This window comes from Ascaphus truei, chromosome 14 (assembly GCF_040206685.1).
Source record: "Ascaphus truei isolate aAscTru1 chromosome 14, aAscTru1.hap1, whole genome shotgun sequence".
NCBI classification, from domain to species: domain Eukaryota; kingdom Metazoa; phylum Chordata; class Amphibia; order Anura; family Ascaphidae; genus Ascaphus; species Ascaphus truei.
Window position 1 is genome coordinate 43163131 of NC_134496.1, and position 23158 is coordinate 43186288.

Sequence of the window (23158 nt, forward strand, 5' to 3'; positions counted from 1 at the left end):
AGCAAATGTTAATGTACAAGAGATTTTCTTCTAATTTCAGGTTCAGAAGCCCTGGACAAATTAGCAATGAAATGTGTTTGATGACATCTGTTCACGCTCAATGTTTGAACTATCTCAACAACGCCCAGATGCGGACACTTCATATTATCCACTTTATTGAGGAGAGGATACAGCCACACTCAGTGGCATCGTAAAGTTAGCGATCCTCATTGCTGTTAATCAGGTGTATTTAGGATTTCAATGCCATTTACTTGAGATATATTGAATTCCTAATTTGACAGGAAAATAAATAAGTCCTTATAACAATATTCCATTTTAAAATAAACTAATATATTTATTTATTTTCAGTTTCACTAAATCCTCTAGCCAACTGGCCAACTCCACTCCTCAAGGGTCACCACAGGTTACCACACCAAGGATATCTCTGTTTCCGCACAGGTGGCTCAATCAGTGGCTCAGTCACTGATTGAGCCACCTGTGCTGATGCAGGGAGAACCCTAAAACCTCGACCTGCTGGTGGCCCTTGAGCACTGGAGTTGGCCGCCCCTGCTCTAGCCAATGAGAGATAATGTGTTCTTGATTGACCTTGAAACTAATCAGTTCCTTTTTTTTTCCACTGATGGGCACGGTATCATGGGTCTCTGACCAGGTTAATGTTACAAGCCTGTCCTCGATCACTTACAGCTTGGTAAAGGACTTTCACATCCAATGAAATCTGGCTTGTTTGTTAATGTGGACTTCTCTTTTGTCTGAAATTTCAGCAAACTTGATATTGTGGAATTCTTTTGCTTGGGGTAGTTTTTCAAAGCCAACACAAAATATTCTCAAAGCATGAATGTGATGTCTGCATTGTACGACCAAGTTTAAACATTAACATTAAAGCAGCAGTCCCGCCTGGCGTTTTCTTTTAACAGGATGGGAAGCGAGGGATCCACTGGATCTGAACTGCGCGGTTTTCAGCTCCAGGAACACCCATCATCTCAAGATACTTATCACTGCACTTACCCGTGGTCTTGCTCTCTGGAGGGAAATTAAAATGGCCGCTTAATGTTGCGGATGCCGCGAGAAGACGCAACATCATTTATTGCAGCTTCCCATTGGACAGCCATTCAAATGCCCAGCAGGCACACCGGTAACTTTACCGGTAAGTATCTCAAGAACCAGCGGCTCCATGGAGCTAGGAGCAGCGCAGTTAAGCTGGGAAGGACCCCGGTTACTATGCTGTAAAAAATACCGGAATGGGACATCTCGCCACTGACATCTTGCCGCTGCTAAGGTATGTGGGTTAGAATGTATTAGTATCAGGGTTAAACTTTAGGGTGTTAGGTTTTTAGGTTAAGGGGTTTTTAGGCTAAGGTTACGGGCTTACCTTGGTGGCGATGTGGTCAGTGACAAGATGTCCCTGCAGTGAGGTGAGTGGCAGATAAACGCCGGCTGCACACGATTTTAAGACGATTTCAGAGCAAAATCTGACCCATGGTACCGGAATATATTTAGAGACATTCGGAAAACCTACTAAAGATAAAGGTAGTTGAGCTTTGTGGAGGCAAGTCCCTGGTAAGCCTCAGGGTTGGGTTCTAAGTATTTGCATATGCATCAATGCAGTCTGTCTCATTTTCCAAATAATGGACAATGGTAATTTTGAATACATTAATCCTCACACATAATATAATTTGAAATCAAATGATAATTACCGTTGATAGTTCTTATTCTTGTCATACACAATGCATACATAGTCTCACAAGAGTGACATTGGCTTCTGGGTATATAATTAAATATTCAGATGATACCATTACATCCCCATGTTCCACTGCTTAATGGCGCAGTTCCACTTCTCTGTACAAACTACTTTTTATTTCCCTTCTATGGGCCTCATGCAGAGAGTAGCGCTATTTAAAATTGGAGAGGGGAATAAAAAGTAGGTTTAATGGAGAGTTTTATTCTTCATATGCAGAAATGGGAGAAATCCGCAATTTTTAGCATTACTGCATGTGGAGAATTGTAAATGAGGAGATGCGCGCAGCTGAAAGGGAAAAAAAAAATTGCGCATTTTTTTTTTTCCCCTATAGCCGGCGAGCTCCTGCTTCTTGCCAACTTTAGTTGGCGGAGAAAATTGAAGAAAATCGCGCCAAAAACAGCCGCTAGATGGCGAGCGCACCTTTCTGAATTCGGATATTTTTCAGACTGGCGAGATGTAGTTTCTCGCCAGCCGCATGGCGAGATTTTCAAATAGAAAAAAAAAAATGGCGCGTTTTTCCTACCTCTCCATTTTCAGCTGTTTTTTGTGCGATTTTCTCCGGAAAATGGCGAGATTTTAAATAGCGCTGCTCTCTGCATGAGGCCCTTAGTCTTTATCACAAAGCTCATTGTGAAAATAAGTCCTATATTTTGGAGAAAACACAATGCAAGAGCATGTCTTCCTACTGTAAGACTTCTAATGGTCTCCACTTTCTAAACATTGCTTTATAACTCAGTCTTGATTAATGCAATGTTTTTTTCTATCTCCAATATTTCTCCCATGGGTGAAAAACCGTAACTGGCCATTAACAAAAAAATGATGTGATATTTGCTATTGTGCTGTTTGGATTTAGGCTTTTGTGTCTATTTTTATAACTACAATAAAAGACAAAAAATCCCCGGTGCTACATCCAATATGATAAATGATATAGTTCAATACTTCTGTATAATCTGTTTTACTTCTCATAGCTAAGGATTATTTTGTTAAATGATTTGGCCATGTATTTTAAGCCTGTAACCGTGCCAAGATGTTCCCTTTTCACAGGTCCTAACACTGCATGCAAACACTCTCTTCACCTCTCTAAGGCCCCGGACATGTTCCCTGCGTGCTTGCGGAAGCGTGCTGACGCGCGCTCCCGCTCAGCACTGAGCCCCTACAGCCGCAATTAGAGCGGCTTTAGTAGGGGCTCACCTGCGTTTCCGCGCGCTTGCGGAAGCGCAGGTCTTGGGGGAATTTAAAATTCCCCCGCTTGCCGGCGAGACAGGCCGGTCACGTGAGCGGTTCGCCGAACCAGCTCTGTGACGTCACTGGCCCGCCCCGGCCAGTGACGCGCCCGCCCCCGGACCGCCCCCTGACGGCTGCTGAGAGCGCTTGCGGTAAGCAACCGCAAGGCCAGGGAAAGCACCCGCTTTCCCTGCGCCTCAGCGCGCCTCAGCACGCCAGCAGGGACCATGGACTCGGCCTAAGGCTGAGTCCCCAGTGTAGGATGTGGTGCGCGCTGTGGCGTGCGTGCCACACCACAGCACGGCCCTCTATGGGGCAGTCCCCAGTCGCCGTGAGTGTGGGCACGCAATCTGCTCAAAAATGTCTTCCCGTGCCGCGACGCAATCACGTGGTCGGCGAGCAGCCAATTGAAGGGCAGATATGCCCCGTCATGGCCGTGCCCCCCATCACGGCCCCGCGCACGTCCCTTCGCTCCCATACAGACCGCACAACGCGGGTTTCAACTGTGCACGTGTCGCCGTGCCGCCAGGCGCGCGTGCTGCAGGTAAGACTGGTGGGGTCGTAGCCTAATGGAGAGAGAAGTGTCTCAATAGACTTGGTATTCCCAGGTGCATTACACGACCTGCTGTTTTGAGTTTGCAGGGATTGTGTATATTTTTATAACTAACTTTAAATAATGAGATGCACATTAAGACGGCAGGGAGTACTGACCATGCATTTTAGAAGGATCATTAAAAAAAATGATGCTTTGTTGTCACAGAATCAGTCGTGTTTTATCTCTGCACTGCAGCATTATCTGCTATCATGTGACAAACATTTCGATACTGCAAGTGCAGAGAAACACTAAACAAAGTTCAGTAGTAGGCGATTATGTAGCAAAAAGGGCTTGCGCTATTTTGGTTTCATTAATCATTAAACATAATTAAACGCAATGCCTTCTTGTGTTATTGCTTTGACATTTATTAATGCTGACGTCAAGGAAAACTGTCTAATAATCACAAAATGTATCATATCTCCACTTGTTCAGTGCAAAAGGTTGCAGCAACTTATTCCTGTGTCCTAACATACTCAGGGTTCTCGCACACTGTCCCAGCATTAACTCTCATTAAAGAATACATTCATACACAGAATATATTTATTCAATATAAACCTTAAATTAATCATATTTGTCATCTGTAAACCATGTATTGCCATTTCATTAAATGGTTGATTTAAAGATATAGAAGAGGTACTCACTGAGACATCAACTTGGTTATTAATACCCACACATTACCATTCTCTCTTAATAGACAAGCAAGCAATTGCAGAATGACTGGTGTTTTAAAATGCAAGATTCCCAAACCACTCATACGCCTTCATATGATACCAGCACAAGAATGTCATTTTTCTAGCACCTTTTTCCACTGACCTACAAGCACCTTCTTATAAAATCAATTTGATCAAAATCCCAGATCATACTTTCAATGTTAAGAATTCCTCTTGCTCTAGCATGCTCAGGGATATGTTTTCCCATGCAGACACAGTATCAGAAATGTCCTGCAGGTATTCTGTCATACAAGTGTGGAATTGATGTGATCCAAAGTAGTGGGAAAAATTCAAGCAACTGATCAATGTAATTGGCTCTTTACAAATATTCAATCACCTTGTAGGGAGAATGTTACTTATTTTACGCTATGAAAAAACAAAAACGATTTTTTTCCATAGGGTCCTCTGTAATCCATATTTAAGAGACACTTATTATCTTATTCTAAACTCTATTTATCTAATTATGGCAGCATAATACTTTACAAGCAAATTTACAGCGTACCTGTAGGTTCTACCACCAAAAATCTTAATTTAAAAAAGCAGGCAAAAATCATAAAAAAAACCTCCCCAGTATTTAGTTGCCAACAAATCATTAAACATTTAAAAATGTCTGATAAATATTTAAAAATGCTTACCTATTCTTTTTTTTATATATATATAACTTAAATTATATTGAATTTCCGAACAGTGAATAAATGACATCACATTACATCATAGCAACAAAACATTACATAGCGAATGATACATGCAAATCATAAGGAGGGAAAGAGGGAAAGGGACTGGAAGGGGGGGATAGAAGGTCCTCTTTTTTCTCTTAAAATGTCTTCCGGGGCATTACCCTTTTATTTTGACGCGGTCTTACTGCTCTGACACCTGTGTGGTCCCTATTCTGCTCAGTTTCCCCAGTGTTCCTGCAGCTAGTCAAAGGAGAACGCATCTAGAACCATCCTAGCAGTACTGTGGCGGAATTTAGTTCTGGGATATCCGTCTGGGCCAGCCATGGCAGCTGGACTTTTTGGAATTTATTGCCAGTGTCATTAACTAGACTTTTCAATTTCTCCATCTGGTACACAAGCTAAATTCTGTTCCTAAATTTGGCCAATTACGGAATCTCTTTTTGCTTCCATAATACTGCGATCTCGCACCTTGTTGCTGTTGTAAAGTGGGCAACCAGTTTGGACTCAGTTCTGGTTAAACCCTGCGTCGTCTGTTCAATAAGAATAGCCAGGGGTCCATAGGGATATTGAGGTCCAAAATCCTCTGTAGTCAATCTTTAAATTGTTCCCAAAAGGGTGTCACACGAGGACACGACCACAGCATATGTAGCAGGTCCGCTGGCTCTCCACATTGTTTGGGACACAATGGGGAGTAACCTGGAACAAATTTAGATAGTTTAAGTGGAGTGAGATACCACCACATTATATGCATTCTCCTTTAATATCGTGCAGATTAAACTCTTAGAAGCAGCCAAAAAGATCCCCTCCCATTCATCTACCTCCCACTCCTCACTTAAGTCTGCTTCCCATTGAGCCATGTATTGGAGTTTTTGAGAATACTCTGCCCCAGAACAGGTCACTTCTTTGGACATTTGAGAGATTAGTCCACTCATGTCTGTTTCCAAAATACAGAGCTTTTCAAAATTCGTCAATGGTGGACGGGGTGTAATTTTATTATAAAATGCCCTAATCTGGAGGTACCTAAAGAATTCTGAGTTGGGGATGTCTTTGTCTGACTTAATTTGATCAAATGTTTTGGTACCAATCCTACCCTCCAGATCCTTGAGTCTAAAAAAATATTTCTGTTTCCAAATGACAAAATCCTTGCTATTTAGTCCCGGAGCAAAGTCGGGGTTATCCAGTAGTGGAGTCATTAACGAGTATTTTGGAATTCAGAGAACATCTAATTTTGGAGATCTCCCAGACTGCTAAAGAGTTGGTCACTGAGGAAAGCGGCTCACGTAGGGATTTAAGCATCCTTTTAGGGGACCAAATCAAATTGTGTAAAGCTACAGGCACGCATAGTTCACTCTCAAGTGAAATTTTGAAAAACTATTCTTTTTTTTAAAGACATCCATTACCTAAATGTAACATGCCACAAGGTGAGACTTCAAGAATGGGTCTTCAAATATAGATGGCACTCAAGTATGAATTACTGGTACTGTACCCTCAACACACACAAAGTGATTTCCTCCAGTATGGCAATGGTAAATACTGGTGATAATATCCACTTCACCACCCATCCATACATTGCTAGCACATCAGAACATTAATATATTATAAGCATTTTAGATAAGCGCTATGCCATTTAATCGCTATGCTCATGTTTACTTTCTCACCTCATCTATTAAGCAGAATTTTATTTAACAATGCATACTGGATATATCAGTCAACTTCTTATCTCTTCAATGGCCTGTTTGCTATTTTCCATTTATTATTTTACTGCAGTCAGGTGATAGCGCGTGATGTTGACAAGATCTGATTTTACCGCTGCGTTTAGTTTACCATTTGGATCATTGTTTCACAAAATAAAATACTTTTTGAAACAAACAAAAAAATACTTTATAAATTAATCTGCATGCTCCACTGGGATCAAAGAGAATTACAAGAAGTTGCGAGTACATTTTTGATTCAATATAAAACATAACTGCCAAGAAGCAAGCTATAGAATTTACAAAGTAGAAGGAGTCTGGTGCCACTAGACATACATCCACCCAGTATATAATACTTTCTATATGAGAAAATAAGGTATCTCCATGAGTCCAGTATACCATATCAGCAGCAGGTATAGGGAGACTAGTGTCTAGTGTATCCTGTCGGTATACACACGCAGCAATTACAGACACAAAAAATTATCTCCCACCCACTAGTATAATAGCAGTAGTAAAAACATGAACAGAACTCACTATTGTAGAGATCTGGATCAGTCCTGGGAGGTCCAATGATGTGCATCCATGTAGGTAAAGCAGCAAGATGAGTAGAGAAAAGACTCTTGTTTTGCTGCCTCTTTAGGGGTCTTTTGTATGATCCGATAAAGTCTGCTTTTTTTTAGTGATCCCCCCCTGGATCGTTTTTTTCATCTTGGATAGTACTCCGTTTTTCTCTACTCACCTTGCTGCATAGAATTTACAATATAAGAAATATTCATTTCCCCTGTTGTCTACAGTGGTGGATTTAACATTTTGCTGTCCATAGGCACAAACCTTTTTGCCGCCCGGGCCGCCTCCTCCTGCAGTGCGGCTCTCCACCTTCTGCAGTGTCGCGGCGTCAAATGACGTTGCAACATCACGTGATGTCGCCTTTCCATGACAATGCAACGGCACGTGACGTCACGTTGTCATGGCTACGTGTCGCCATGTGACATCGCAGCGTCATTTGATGCCGTGATGCTACAGAAGGAGGAGGGCGGCGCGAAGGAGAAGGTAAGAGACCTTTACAGAGGCCCCCCGCTCTCCCACAGCAATCGGTGGGGAAGAGAGCGGGACGTCTGTATGCCGCCCCCAAATGTTGCTACCCTAGGCCCTGGCTTATCGGCCTAATGGGAAATCCATCACTGGTTGGCTATAATATAAAAATGGCTTATGTATGGTTTACAGAACAAACATGATCATGTTGAAATAAGGTCTATCAAGGAGGACTGCTTCCTGCTCGTCCTAACATATCATTACCCAAGGAGGACTGCTTCCTGCTCTTCCTAACATATCACTACCAAAGGAGGACTGCTTCCTGCTCGTCCTAACATATCACTACCCAAGGAGGACTGCTTCCTGCTCGTCCTAACATATCATTACCCAAGGAGGACTGCTTCCTGCTCGTCCTAACATATCACTACCCAAGGAGGACTGCTTCCTGCTCGTCCTAACATATCACTACCCAAGGAGGACAACCAATATGAAGTTTTCCTCCAGGTCAACAAACGTAATACTATTCATGTAAAATATGTCGAATTATTACATTTGGCGAGTATAGTTTCACCCATCTGGCCAAGTTTCTTTTCATAACATGACACAGGTGGCTATCCATCAAATGACCCAACACAATACCACTTTATATATGTCTCTGTAAAACCTTGCAATTGCCAAAAAAAATATTTTTGTGCAAGAAACATAAGGTCGTAGAAGAGAACTCTTGAAACAAAACCTTAATGGCATTTATGTAGTGAAAGATGCCAAAAATCTAAGCGGAAGTTTCCGCTACCTCCCCCGCTGCCCCTGTTGGCGGCCCTGCGAGTTCGCCACGCCCACCCCCACCCCCTCTCTCTCTCTCTCTGTGTGTCTCAGTCCCTCTCTCTCTTTCCCTTCCCCACTCTCTAACTATCCCTTCTCTCCCTTGCTCTCTCACTCTCCCTCTTCCACTGTCCCCCTCTTTCCCCCTCCCCTTCTTTTCTCTCTTTCCCTCTCCCCCCTGCCTCTCTCACTCTTCCCCCTCTCTCACTTTCCCTCTCCCCTTCTTTTCTCTCTTTCCCTCTCCCCCCTCTCACTCTTCCCCCTCTCTCCCCCCTCCTCTCTCTCTATCCCTCTCCTCTTCCTCTCTCACTCTCCCTCTCCCCCCCCCCTCGCCTCTCTCACTCTTCCCCCTCTCCCCACCCTCCCCCTACTCCCCCTGCCTAGTCCCTACCTATGGAGCGGGAGTGCTGGTTCTGTCTGGACCCCATCAGGATACAGTCATTAATATGGAACATGCAATACATTCATACTCATTTTAAAAGTGTCGGCAGCAATTCCACAATTACCGATGTCGCCTTCTTAAGTGTCAAACAATGTTTACATGAACATCTTTCCAAATGTAAAAGACATAGGAGAACGTGAAAATTCAGCAGTTGATCAAATACTCAGACACACCATATGTACCTCTTCTGTATTAGTGTTAAATTAAAACAGGCGCTATAATACATTGTTGTGACCACTACCAATTTGAAGTACATGATCTTTAGCACATGTGGGATCCTCAATAAAAGACAAGAGCTTACCCAGAAGATGAGAAATGTTTGAGAGCCTGGGCTCTCGGCCCAGACGTATCAGCTGGATCGTGTGTAAAATGTACAAACTTCTGTTCTTTCAGCAACTACTTAGAAAATGCTGTAATGTAAATACACAACTCAAATCAAAACTGGTGGCTCAAGTAACTCTACTTTAGCAATTAAAAACTAATGACCTTCATAATGGAATTTATATATAATGAAGTCATGCTATTCAAAGTATATATTTTATACAATGTTTAGATCATTATATTTATCCTCTGTAACATCATGATGAATAAAATACTATTGGTTGAAAATATTTACAGTTAAAGTATTGTTCAATAGCATTAGTAACACCATTAACTACCACCCTATATCTCTTCTGTCTCTAAACTTCTACGACGACTTGTAACTTCCAATAAAAAAACATCTGGTTATACCCAGGGCCGCCAACAGAATTTTTGGGGCCCAGGACAAACTTGAAGAATGGGGACCCTGCAAATGTTACAACATAATCACATTCGATCTACTTTGCCCCCTCATGTCTCTCCTTTTTTACCCCTCGTGTCTTTCTCTCTCACAACCTTTATGTGATTTCATCCTTTCCCCTCCTCTCGTATTTCTCTTCTTTCTCTCCGCAGGTCTTTCTCTCCTCTCCTCCCCCACAGTATGTTTCTCTCCTCTCCCCACCCAGACCGTCTTTCTCCCCTCCTGCCCCAGAAGCATGTATCTCTCCTCTGCCCACCTTAGAATTTCTCTCTCCTCCCCCAGTATGTTTCTCTCCTCTCCCCACCTCAGAATGTCTTTCTCTCATCCTCCCCGAGCATGTCTCCCTCCTCTTCCAACGTCAGAATGTCTTTCTTGCCTCTTCCCCAAGCATGTCTCTCCACTCCCCCACCTCAGAATGTCTTTCTCCTCTCCTCCTCTCCCCAAGCATGCCTCTCTTCTCTCCCCACCTCAGAATGTCTTTCTCTTCTTTTTTCCTACCCCAAACAAGTCTCTCTCCTCTCCACGCCCCAGAATGTCTTTCTCTCCTTGCCCCCCAAGCATGTCTCTCTCCTCCCCACCTCAGAATGTCTCTCTTCTCGCATCCCCCTTCCCAAGCATGTCTCTCTCCTCTCCCCACCCAAGCATGTCTCTCTCCTCTCCCCACCTCAGAATGTCTTTCTCTCCTCTCCTCCTCCCCCAAGCATGTCTCTCTCCTCTCCCCACCTCATAATGTCTCTATCCTCTCCTCCCCACCTCAGAATGCATTTCTCCTCCTCCCCAAGCACGTCTCTCTCTCTCTCCCCACCTCAGAATGTCTCTCTCCTCAATTCCCCCCCCCCCCCACCCCAAAGCGTCTCTCTCCTCTCCCCCCTCAGAATGTATTTCTCTCCTCTCCTCACCTCCCCTCCCCCACCCAGGCATGTCTCTCTCCTCTCCCCACCTCAGAATGTCTTTCTTTCTCCCCTCCTCCCCCGAAGCATGTCTCTCTACTCCCCCCTCAGAATGTCTCTCTCCTCTCCTCCCCCAAGCATGTCTCTCCTTCCCATCTCATAATGTCTCTCTCCTCTCCTCCTCCCCCAAGCATGTCTCTCTCCTCCCCACCTCAGAATTTATTTCTCTCCTACTCCCCAAGCATGTCTCTCCTCTCCACATGTCAGAATGTCTCTCTCATCACTCCCCCCCAAGCATGTCTCTCTCCTCTCCCCACCTCAGAATCTCTCTCCTCACACCCCCCCAAGCATGTCTCTCTCCTCTCCCCACCTCAGAATGTCTTTCTCTCCTCACCTCCCCTCCCCCACCCAAGCATGTCTCTCTCCTCTCCCCACCTCTGAATGTCTTTCTCTCCTCTCCTCCTCCCCCCAAGCATGTCTCTCTCCCATTCCCACCTCAGAATATCTTTCTCTCCTCTCCTCCCCCCAAGCATGTCTCTCTCCTCCCCACCTCAGAATGACTCTCTCTCCTCACCCCCCTCCCAAAGCATGTCTCTCTTCTCTCCCCATCTCAGAATGTCTCTCTCCTCACTCCCCCCCCAAGCATATCTCTCTCCTCTCCCACCTCAGAATGTCTTTCTCTCCTCACCTCCTCTCCCCCCACCCAAGCATGTCTCTCTCCTCTCCCCACCTCAGAATGTCTTTCTTTCCTCCCCTCCTCCCCCCAAGCATGTCTCTCTACTCCCCCCTTCAGAATGTCTCTCCTCTCCTCCCCCAAGCATGTCTCTCCTTCCCATCTCATAATGTCTCTCTCCTCTCCTCCTCCCCCCAAGCATGTCTCTCTCCTCCCCCCTTCAGAAGTTATTTCTCTCCTACTCCCCAAGCATGTCTCTCTCTCTCCCCACCTCAGAATGTCTCTCTCCTCACTCCCCCCTAAGCATGTCTCTCCTCTCCCAACGTCAGAATGTCTCTCTCATCACTCCCCCCAAGCATGTCGCTCTCCTCTCCCCACCTCAGAATCTCTCTCCTCACTCCCCCCCCAAGCATGTCTCTCTCCTCTCCCCACCTCAGAATGTCTTTCTCTCCTCTCCTCCTTGTCATGAGAGAGAGGATTTGGCCCGGGATTATAGGGGTTACACCCCATTTAGCCACCCTCTACTCTCACCTGGGAAGCAATGGGTTAACTGGACTGGGGTCCAGTAATGTGTTTTGTTTCTGTGCCAGTGTCTGCACCACACACACACTGGGGCTTATGGGGTTAATGAGCTACAGTTTAGGAAAATACAAATGTGTGGTGTCTTTTTCAGAAATATCTGGGCTTCAAAAGGCTTGATTGAAGTTGGGTGTGAAAAGTACAGAGGGGAGAGAGGAGATGTCTTTATCTCCTTTCCTCCACCCCTCAAGCATGTCTCTCCTCTCCCCACACCAGAATGTCCTTCTCTCCTCTCCTCCACCCCCAAGCATGTCTCTCTACTCCCCCCTCCCCACTCCAGCATGTCTTTCACTCTTCCCACCCAAGCATGCCTCTTTCCTCTCCCCACCCCAGAATGTCTTTATCTCCTCTCCTCCTTGGCATGTCTCTCTCCCCTCCCCTCCAGCACATCTCTTTCCTCTCCACCCCAGCAAGTCTCTATCCTCTCCCCCCCAGCATCTCTCTCTCCTCCCCCCCAGCATGTCTCTCTCCTCTCCCCCCAGCATGTCTCTCTCCGCTCCCCCCTAGCATGTTTCTCTCCTCTCCCCCAGCATATCTCTCTCCTCTCCCACCCAGCATATCTCTCTCCTCTCCCCCCAGCATGTCTCTCTCCTCTCCCACCCAGCATGTCTCTCTCCTCTCCCCCCAGCATGTCTCTCTCCTGTCCACTCAAGTATGTCTCTCTCCGCTCCCCCCCTAGCATGTTTCTCTCCTCTCCCCCCAGCATGTCTCTCTACTCTCCCCTAAGCATATCTCTCTCCTTTCCCCCCAGCATGCCTCTCTTCTCCCCCTCAGCATGTCTCTCTTCTCCCCCTCAGCATGTCTCTCTCCACCCCCAGCATGTCTCTCTCCTCTCCAGAATGTCTCTCTCCTCCCAAGCATGTCTCTTTCCTCTCCAGCATGTCTCTATCCTCTCCCCCAGCATGTCTCTCTCCTCTCTCCCCCCCAGCATGTCTGTCTCCTCTCCCCCTCAGCATGTCTCCCTCCTCTCCACCCCCAGCATGTCTCTATCCACTCCCCTCCCCAGCAAGTTTCTCTCCACTCCCCCCAGCATGTCTCTCCTCTCCCCCCAGCATGTCTCTCTCTTCCCCCCAGCATGTCTCTATCCTCTACCCCCAGCATGTCTCTATCTTCTCCCCCCAGCATGTCTCTCTCCTCTTCCCCCCAGCATGTCTATCTCCTCTCCCCCCCATACATGTCTGTCTCCTCTTCCCCCAGCATGTCTCTCCTCTCCCCCCAGCATCTCTCTCCTCCCCCCCAGCATCTCTCCCCTCTCTACCCCCAGAATGTCTTTCATTATTTTCCTTCTTCCAATGTCTTTTTCTTCTTTCCTTCCCCTAATGTGTTTCTCTATTTTGTTTCACTCTTATCTGTTTCTTTCCTGCAATGTCTTTCTCTTCCCCCCTTGACTCTGATTTTCCCTTTCATGTAACTCTATTTAACCTTCAAGTTGCTCTTTCTCTCCTCTCACCCCCCTGATTCGCTGAAATCCGCAGGCCAAAGGAACCGTCCGATCCGTTGCAGATCCAAATCCACCCCAAAAAATGTGCCCATGTCTACTAATCAGGTAGTCGCGTGAGAGACCACCTAACTATGGCTGTACATGGCCCATTTTAGTTTATTACACAATCCCTTGAGTACGCATGCCGCCCCCTTTCAAACTCAGGGCTTGTCTTTCTCAAATGAATTGTCCCCGATTGTGCCAGTCGTTGCACCCAGGCCCCCGTACTAAACAGTGAAACAAACACGGTCTAGGACCTTTAACCCCTAATGCTAACGCTAATCTTTACTCTAAAAACCTTAACCCCTTAACTTAGAACCCCTAACCTTCACTGCTTACCCTAAAACCCCTAACCTTAATTTACCCTAAGCCCCTAACCTTACCCAACCAGGCTTCATCTTAACGACTTACCCTAACCCCCTAACCTTACCATACAAAGCTTAACCTTAACCCATTAGCCTAACCCCCTAAACTTACTCCTTACCCTAAAAAGAATAACCCTTTACGGACAGGGAGGGTTACACCTAAAACCCCTAAAGTTAACAACTAATGGTAACGCCATCACTTACCTTAGGGGTGAAACGTCTGGCAGCTGACTGTCCTTAGCGGCGGTTAAACGGTGGCAGTTAAAGGGTGGCGGGAAAACGTCCCATTCCGAACACCAGGCACTAGGTCCAGTGGTCCTACCAGTAGGTAGGTCTAGGTCACTACTGTTCAAGGTCAACCTAAGGACTCCTCCCTTTCAGTGCGTATTGGGTTTCTATTCTTCTAACTTCACTTACTTAATTTTGTTAAGCAAAGATATTTAATGATGTCTATTTATGAGGGCTGATTGGTTTTAACAACAATTTCCTATGAGGTCAAATTGAGTGTAAACACAGCTGGACAATGCCTGAATAACATAATATCTTATCAAGAAACGCGGCACCAAAATATAGAAAATACAACGCATGGGCTACTTCCGTCGGCTCTGCGGTGGGTTTAAAACTACGCTTTAATACAAGTGAATGACTATGTCAGCAATATTTGCCTACTTACATCCTTGAAGCTGCAAAATCACGAGAGATGAGGGTGTGAATGATATCCGCATTATCACTCGGAAACTGATGCCTGTCACAGTTTTATTTGCTCAATAGTAAATTATTGCCAAGTCCAAGCATGAAAGTTAAACACATTGTTTTAGAGATAACACTTAAAAGCCAGAAGAAAGAATGTGCAGAACCAAAAGGATTTAAAAAAAAAAAAATAGTAAAATGAAAGGAAAGAAAGCATTCTGTCTATTTATTTTGTCTTTAGAAGAGATCAAGGAATTTCCTGATAGCATCAACGTTACACCGTTGTCCCTGAGTTCAGAGATGACTTACGCATTAAATCTTGTTTTATTCGTTTCTGATTTGTGAAGCCTCTCAAATGCAGATGAGAGGCACAAGATCAAGCTGAAGTGCAGCCATCTTTTTTATATTACCACCAATATTATTAGATGTTTGATTCTGTAGAGGAGGAACTCGTTGTACTGGCAGAATCCTACGCACAGTGCTGTGTGTGCTATATCAAAGAAGAACAAAATATTTGTGTGATGCTGAAATAGTCAATGTTTCCTTTTATAACCCAACATTAAAAAAGGCTATGGTGCGTTAATAAAAGTGCCAAAAACCCTCCACCCATTTTATATATATATTTATTTATATCTATATATATATATATTATTTATATAGTTGTATTTTATAACCCACACATTCTATTCTAGTTTGTTCATATTTGTGGGACAGATAGGGAGGCAGACTTACACATCTAATACTGTACACATATGAAAGACAGTCATTTATTGATGTATACAATTCAAGCAATCTGTTTATTAGCCACAAACATTATTACCAACTCACACAACTACGAAATACACGCTAACAATATAATCCCTCTGATCCCCACTAAGCAGGTGTGAAGCACTGTTTATCACAGCAGGAGGGCAAATGCATGGTAGCACTTGATTGTTGGTTGAAGAGAAGGCTTAATATTAACTTGGGGGTATATTTAAAAATGTTGGGGGGTTTTGGATAACATTTATTAGAAATGATGCAAAGTAAGCAAGTCTTTATGTCCCCTGATATCACAACTTTTAGGCTACTACACTCTTGAAGTACATCTATCACATCGCAAAAGCAAAACACCACCAAGGTCAACCAAGTGAGTACAAGATAAGGCCAAGCCTACAACCTTGGGGGTTTCTCTGGAAACATCACAGCTTTGGAGATAAAGGTTTCCCACAATAAATTATATTTCTTTTTTTTAATGGAAAGTAGAATTCTACATAATTAAACATAGTTGTCCATTCTGATAAAATGATGTCAAATGCTTACTATTCTTTCTTCTAACATTACTTTCATTTTTACTTATTGTACAGTGAAATTGTAAATTTCATTACAAAGTTCCCAGTAGAAAAAGAAAGTTAGTATTCTAGAACAACAAGGGACCTTTCTCACTGACTGCCCCACACCCCTGGAATGCCAGTCCCCTCAATATCCGACTAGCAACTCTCTATCCACCTTTAAGATCTATCTTAAAACCCACCTCCTTAACGAAGCATATGGGTAGCTCCAGTGGCTGATACGATATACTTCATACATCGACCTTGGCCCCTTGCAGACGCACTTACCAGAACACCCTCCTACTGTCTCTGCACGTTCTTCCTACGTACCAATTAGATTGTAAGCTCTGCGGGGCAGGGACTCCTTTTCCTAAATGTTACTTTTATGTCTGAAGCGCTTATTCCCATTATGTATTATTTGTTATTGTATATTACTATGTTACGTGTATTACTGCTGTCAAGCGCCATATACATTAATACAAAAATAAAGACATATGTCAATATGTAGCATTGCATTATTTTTGTTAAAAAAAAAAAAGATATATATATATATATATATATATATATATATATATATATATATATATATATATATACAGTTGGGAATGTATGAATACTGAATAGAATATGAAAACGTTTAATGTAGTAATTGAAGGTATTCATATTACAGATCACCTCTCTCTTAATATAAGAAAGGGTTTTGCACTTTGTTTGACCCTTTTGAACTATGTAACACGACTTCTCAACACCCTATGGAAGAAAGCTCTTAAATCTTACGAGCTATCTCTTTGTTTCTGCTAGTATTTTCTCAGCCCCTCCTTCAAATCCAGTTAAGCTGCACTTTTCACCTTCTCTGTTGATGTATATGGAAATGATCACGTTTATTTAAATATTCCTTTCAGCTCCTTTCCCCCCCCCCCCCACACAATTTATTGACTATCAGCATATGGACATACAGCCGGTCTTCACAAGATTCCCTTCATATGTGCATCTACGCATTTGCAGACAATAAGTGGCCTTTCTATATGAAGGTTACCGTGTTTATATTGCTGGGGGGAAAAAATGCCTCTTTGAATGGGATTTGACCAAAACTATTCAAATGACTTATGTAGATTCAAATAAAGTTTGCGGTTGAAGTAAAAAGAAAAATGTCTGAAAACAAGAAACAGATTGAAAACGTATGTGCTTACATGGAGGAGGTTGGATTATTTAATTTATTTTTATTGCATTAAAAAAGGGTTGCAGTCTTCCAAGAAGAATAGAAATAGCAGACACGAGAGTATCACTCACCTAGGCCACCGACTGTGAAGAATTGAGAAGAGAGACAGTAGAAGCGATGTCTTGTGAGCATACAGCTGTAGCTATCTTCCATGGTTGTGCTGATCAAACCCGGATTTTCTGTCAAGTTCAAACTGTCACTGACAGGATGAACTAACAGAACATGAGAAGTTCTGATTAAGGTCTCAGATTGCTGAACTCTGAATTTAATACACTGATGCCCGTAAGACACGTTCAAGTAAACTAAAAAGAAGATATATCAAGCCAAAGTCTTATTCCCCACAAATTCTAGTTAAGAAGCTGAGCTTGTGTAGAAGTGTTATACACAGATTCTGATGAGCAAGTAGAAATTACTAAAATGCATAGTAGCAATGCAGGGAATACAAGGTATGTGGATTGGTATACAGTAATACTGACTCATTCTTAAAGTAACAATTCGTGCCGTTTTTAATTTTTTCCTTTTTTAACACGGGTTTGAAGCAGGGGGTCTACGGAGCTGAACCCCATTAATTTCAGCTACGGAGACCCCCCGCTTCTGGAGATACTTACCTCCAGAGGGAGTGCCAGTAGCCTCTCCGCCTGAGCTAGCTGGGGTTTAAAGTTTAAAGCTCCCATGTCACATGGTCCAATTGTAAGTCGAACCTGATGACATCACGGCTTTCGATTGGCCTGCAGCGTACGGGAGCTGTGAAACTCCGCCAGTACGTTAACTCTGCAAACCGAGCGGAGCAGCTACCGGCACCCCCTATGGAGATAAGTATCTCAGGAAATAGGGGGTCCCCACAGCTGAAATGAATGGGTTCAGCTCCGGAGACCCCCTGCATCAATGCAATGTACAAAAAATGAAGTAGAAAAAAAAACAGCTTGAATTGCCGCTTTAATTTGTGAACATGTGCAGTAACTTCTATGACCTGCCAGGCTTTAAACCGATCTGGAAACCATTCAGTAAATAAAACAGTTAGGGGTGCACTAGTTATTAGCGTCACCAATGGCTATTTCATTGCTAAATGGATCATAGAAGAATCTCTTTCACCGCCGAAATAGTCTATGGACTATTTAGAAAGTGGTTATAGAAAAAGCTAGAGAGGAGTTACTTGGCCCAATATTAATATCGAATGTACAACACTTTCCATCTCTGACAGATGTCTTTTTCTTTCTTCATGTTGGCAAAATGTGACAGGCCTGCCGTTCTAATAACCTCTGCCTCAAATGGAAGACGCAATTAACTACTAATGATGAATTAGGTTTGAAGCAGAGGGTCTCCTGAGCTGAACCGCGTTAATTTCAGTTCCGTGGACCCCCTGCTTCCCAAGATACTTAGCGTGGAAGGGGGTACTAGTAGCAGCTCTGGCTGGGCTAGTTGGAGCTAACATAATAGCAGATTAAATCTCCCGTGTCCTGTGGGCCAATAGGAAACCGTGATGTCATCCCTTGCAGCTGCCTATTGGCCCACGTAACACGGGACATTTAAACTGAGCAGAGATAACGGCACCCCCTTCCGAGGTACGTATCTAGGGAAGCAGGGGGTCCCCGGAGCTAAAATCAACGCGGTTCAGCTCCAAAGACCCCCTGTTTAAAACACACGGAGTGCTGCTTTAAAGATGCAATTATTGTCAGCTTAAAACATAGCTCCCAGCCCCACGTATTTATTTTTATGCCTGGCGCCCTTACATTGTCCCCCATCGTCATTGCCCCGTGTTTCAAAGTATCTGAGCGCTTATTCTCTAAAGTGCTTTGTAAAATAACCCAGCTGCACATGGAAAAGATTGAATCCCAAACCATTACGTCAAATCTGTGTGACATGCATTAAAATGCACATTAAACACTATCTCCCGTACGAGTAATGTATCTTAAATTACATATGTACAAGTCATTAGGGGAATATTAACTAAACGCTGCTCTTCCATTAGATACCTTCTGGAGGCACAAGACGGCACTTTAGAGACCATTCACTTCAATGAGCCCGGAGGTGTCTTTCAGCACCAGAATGGGGTATATGGCAGAGCTCGGCTTAGTAAATATGGGCCTATGGGTCATATTTATTACTAAGCCGTAGGGCACCTTGCTTATTCATTTGAATGCGGCATAAGGTGCCTTACGACGTGGCACAGTTTACTAAACATGTGCCATTATATACATTGTCAGGATAGGACAAGTGTCAGACTGGGGTATGTTTGTCAGCAGCCGGATACTGACTGGTATCGTACTTTAATCGAACTACTCATTAACATGCTTATTTGCATATCTTAGGCTGTGCTTATAGTGCCGTTGCCGACGACAGCGACGTCACACTGCATTCGCTGGAAATATTAAATTGCCGACTTCTAGCGATCACGACCAAGTCGTCACGCTGCGCTTACTATAAGCACATGCGACGGCGTCAATGCATTTGTTTTGGCGCAACGTCGCGTCGCTGTCGCCGGCACTATAAGCGCAGCCTTAGACATATATCTATGGTAAAACGTCTATGTTCTCTGCTTTGCTGCCAGTATGCCTTTAAAAGAGCACACGTAGGGACCTTTTATTAATAATAGAATTTAAGCAGGGGGTCCCCGGAGCTGTACCACGTTCATTTCAGTTCCGGGGACCCCCTGCTTCCAGAGATACTTACCTCTGTAAGGGGTACCTCTCTGATTTTAAAATGCTGCCATTTGGATAGCCCCAATTAGCCCGATTTGGGCTGCTACCAGCACCTCCTACGGAGATAAGTATCTCTGGGAGCAGGGGGTCCCCGGGGCTGAAATTAACATGGTCCCTAAGAGTGCCTCAATAAACAGAATGGTGATATTTCCATATATCTATTTCTTTTCAGTTAATAACTTTTAGTGAATGCCAACAATTGTATATGAAGTCAGGAGAGGTATGTGTATGTGATCACACAGGTATGTGATCACACAGGTATGTGAAACAAATCTCTAATGCAACACTTCTCCCACTCAGAACCTGTGTTTATTCAGCTCTCTCCTTTTCCCCAAGCCTTTTAGATCATCTAAACATAGATCCATTTACACATCAGCATGTGATAATCTTGTATCTTCACGTTAAACGTGGAATATGTTGGCATGCCATAAAGAATAACAAATAATACATAATAACACACTTCAGTAAAACATTCTATGCGATAAAAAAGTGTGGCTTAGGTGAGTCCTCTAAATATTTTTAGAAGCAAACAATGAAACGGTATTACAATACCCTATTTGACAAATATCAACACATATATATATATATATATATATATATATATATATATATATATATATATATATATATATAAAAGCAGGTATAAAAAAAACTTTGGATCACACAAATACTACAATTGATAGCTTCCTAAACAGGAAAATATATCACAAATTAAAATGAATAGAGTCGTCAAGGAAAAAAATTCTATAGTAGCTTTAATGTCAATGTCTAGCATAAATAACCATGACATCATATGAGTCTTATCTACGGGTTGCTGCTACTGATTGATGGCATCACTCTAGTAGTGTAAATAGCTTCTAATGTCCCATCTTCTAGCTTCAAATAGGTTTTGATTATTTATGATAGCTGTTAGGTTACAAGACCGTGCTGCGGTTTTTGGATTTATTTTCTTCTTGCAGATGCTGTGGAGCCCGGATTATATGGAATTCTTTTAGAGAAAGATGCCAAAATTGCCTTCTAAAGTATCCGCTCATCTTTCCCATATTGTATCATGCCTCATAAAACTAAGATACTCCTTAATCAACAGAGCACGGCTTTTAATTCCTACAGTGTTGTGTGCACCTGCACCAACTCTGCACGGAACTGCAGGATTCTGACAAAATGGGGAATCTATACAAAAATGTATGTACACAACGTGCCCAGCTAACTTAGGAAAATATTTTTTCACTCAATTCCTTTGCCTTATAAAATATTTTCAGTATAAAAGGCAGCCTAGGATGACACAAACTACTCTGCAGGGTAAAAGATGTACTACTAATAAAAGCACACGAAAAATGATGTGTGGAGCGGCGGTTAGAAGAGTGGTTATAGATTTTCTACTTACCTCTCAGTTCACAGAATATAGAAGTCAATGGGACATAACTAATTCATTGTTTAAATTCCCATGGCCATTCCAGTTTTTCTTCCTGACACCGAGCAAGTTGGTTTATGAGAAGTCAAGCAAGAATAAGCCGTTTTTTTCTCAACGCCAACACGAATTAACATATCGTTAGCATTTTGCTGCTAATTTGTTGAACACAACCACCTTTAACGACACTAAAAAGAAAAATCAATGAAAATAAAAGTGTTGTAGCGATGAATAATCTTGTCCTTTTTTGACCTTTTTAAAGCTTTGCAGTTCAGAAGACCCATCCTTAGCAATCCTTTGTTTTCAATGTGATTCATCAGTTAATAAATAACTTTCACCTGATTGCACATAATCTATAAACCATCTTTTATGTTATCAATGAAATGCTTTTTCCTGTTACACTGATCTGACACACTATTTGTTCAGCTTAGTTTATGGTTGGTTTTTTGCATACTTAAACTGGGAAAGACTTCACTGTGTCATTTTCCATGACGCTCCGACAATGCACTCTGCAGTCTGACTTTCATCTAAGAAATCTGCGAAGAATAAACTACATCCATAACTTTGTCAGAAATATATTTACATTTTATGCCTAATATTTCAAAATCAAAACAGTTGTATTTGATCATCTGCGCCACATTTACGACTCCACTATATGATATATACTTTAATTTGACATTTACTATGGATAGGGAGCAGGTCTTTTAGAATGTAAAAGATTTATACGCAAATCTTTTCCACAAGTCACTGTTGCTTAATCAAAATCACCGAAAACATAGCTCGGGAAACAATAAGGACATTATTTCCCCTTCATTTCAAAATTGTAATCAGAAAACCTTCCAAGGTCTGATTTTTTTTTGGAGAGTATCTGCCTTGGACTGACAATTTTTTGTTTAGGCTTTGAAGAACTTGTATCCACTCTGGAAGTGGAGACCTGTCCAGCCAGCTGATGCCAGCGGTGGATGATTTATTACCTAGAGTCCTTGTGGCAATTGGACCCCTTCCCACTGTCACTCACAGGCTGCAAAGATCCTGTGCAAAAAAAAAGGTTCCCCTCCGTTCTAAAGAGAATACAATGCTTGTCATAAAGTGTCTTTTTGTAGAGGGAAGCGGGTATGAAAATGAGCGAAGAAAAGAGACAATTAGAAGAGGGGAGAAGATGGATGTTCTGTAACCTTTTCTCAGAGACCCACTTCTTCTACTTTTTGTCCTGTCTTTAGCTAGTTTTTGTTTTGGTTGATGACAATGCGTAATACCCTGGTAAATTGATTTTGTTAAGTCCCCTTTCTCATCTCTTGGGAAGACACTAACTCGTTAGGACTTTAGAGGCTTGTACAGGCAGGAGACAACCATTAGTTTGTTGGAGATGTTAGAAAGTAGCTTCAAAGTTGTGCCAGGAGAAATCCTTTCTGACAGATCAGTGCTGACAATGTTGGCAGCTGCTAAAACAGAAATGTTGAAAACTCAGTAAGAATCTTAGGAGCAGGAAGTGACTGCAACAAAGTGCAGTGGTACAGTCTGTGGGGATAATTCCACAACATTGACTTGGACTACAAATGATAACATCCATTTAACTAGTTTACTGCCAGTGAGACCTTCAGCAGCCTCTCAAATAAATAAATACATGCATACATAATAAAACATTGTTTTTCTTACATTTTGAAAGGACATTCCTCTACATTCCTGCAGGCCCCTCCTAAATGTCCTTGTACCTCTGTAATGCTCCTATTCGATATGTTGAGCGGTTTTAAACACATAGTTAATGATGCATTACCTTCCATTCAAGTCAACTGAAGTTAACACATTGTTACATCGTTACATAGTAGATGAGGTTAAAAAAAGAAGACACATGTCCATTGACTTTAACCTACATTAAATTTAGAGGACAGAAAGTTTATCCTATATTTGCATTTACAGTATATTGATCTGGAGGAAAACAAAACTCAAAACCCCAGTGACACATCATCCAATGATGTCTCATAAGGGGGAAATAAATTCCTTCCTGACTCCAAATAATGTAAATCAGATTAATCCCTGGATCAACATTCTTCCTATGTTTACTTATTTGGTATATCCCTGCATACCGTTCCTTTCTAAAAAGATGACCAACCTTTTTTTGAACATATCTATTGT

At 42.8% G+C, this 23158-nt stretch overlaps 1 protein-coding gene across 3 annotated transcripts in view; it reads right to left on the reverse strand.

The window, feature by feature from the left end:
- MECOM (MDS1 and EVI1 complex locus) overlaps positions 1-23158 on the reverse strand; it is a 379798-nt gene that overhangs the window by 126182 nt on the left and 230458 nt on the right. Inside the window, exon 1 of one of the 3 annotated variants that reach the window (XM_075570635.1) lies at positions 21002-21217. The exons of the other annotated variants lie outside the window; for them this stretch is intronic. The gene's annotated coding sequence lies outside the window, so the exon portion shown is untranslated. Of the gene's footprint in view, positions 1-21001; positions 21218-23158 lie in introns of those variants that run through there. 3 annotated transcript variants of the gene reach the window in all.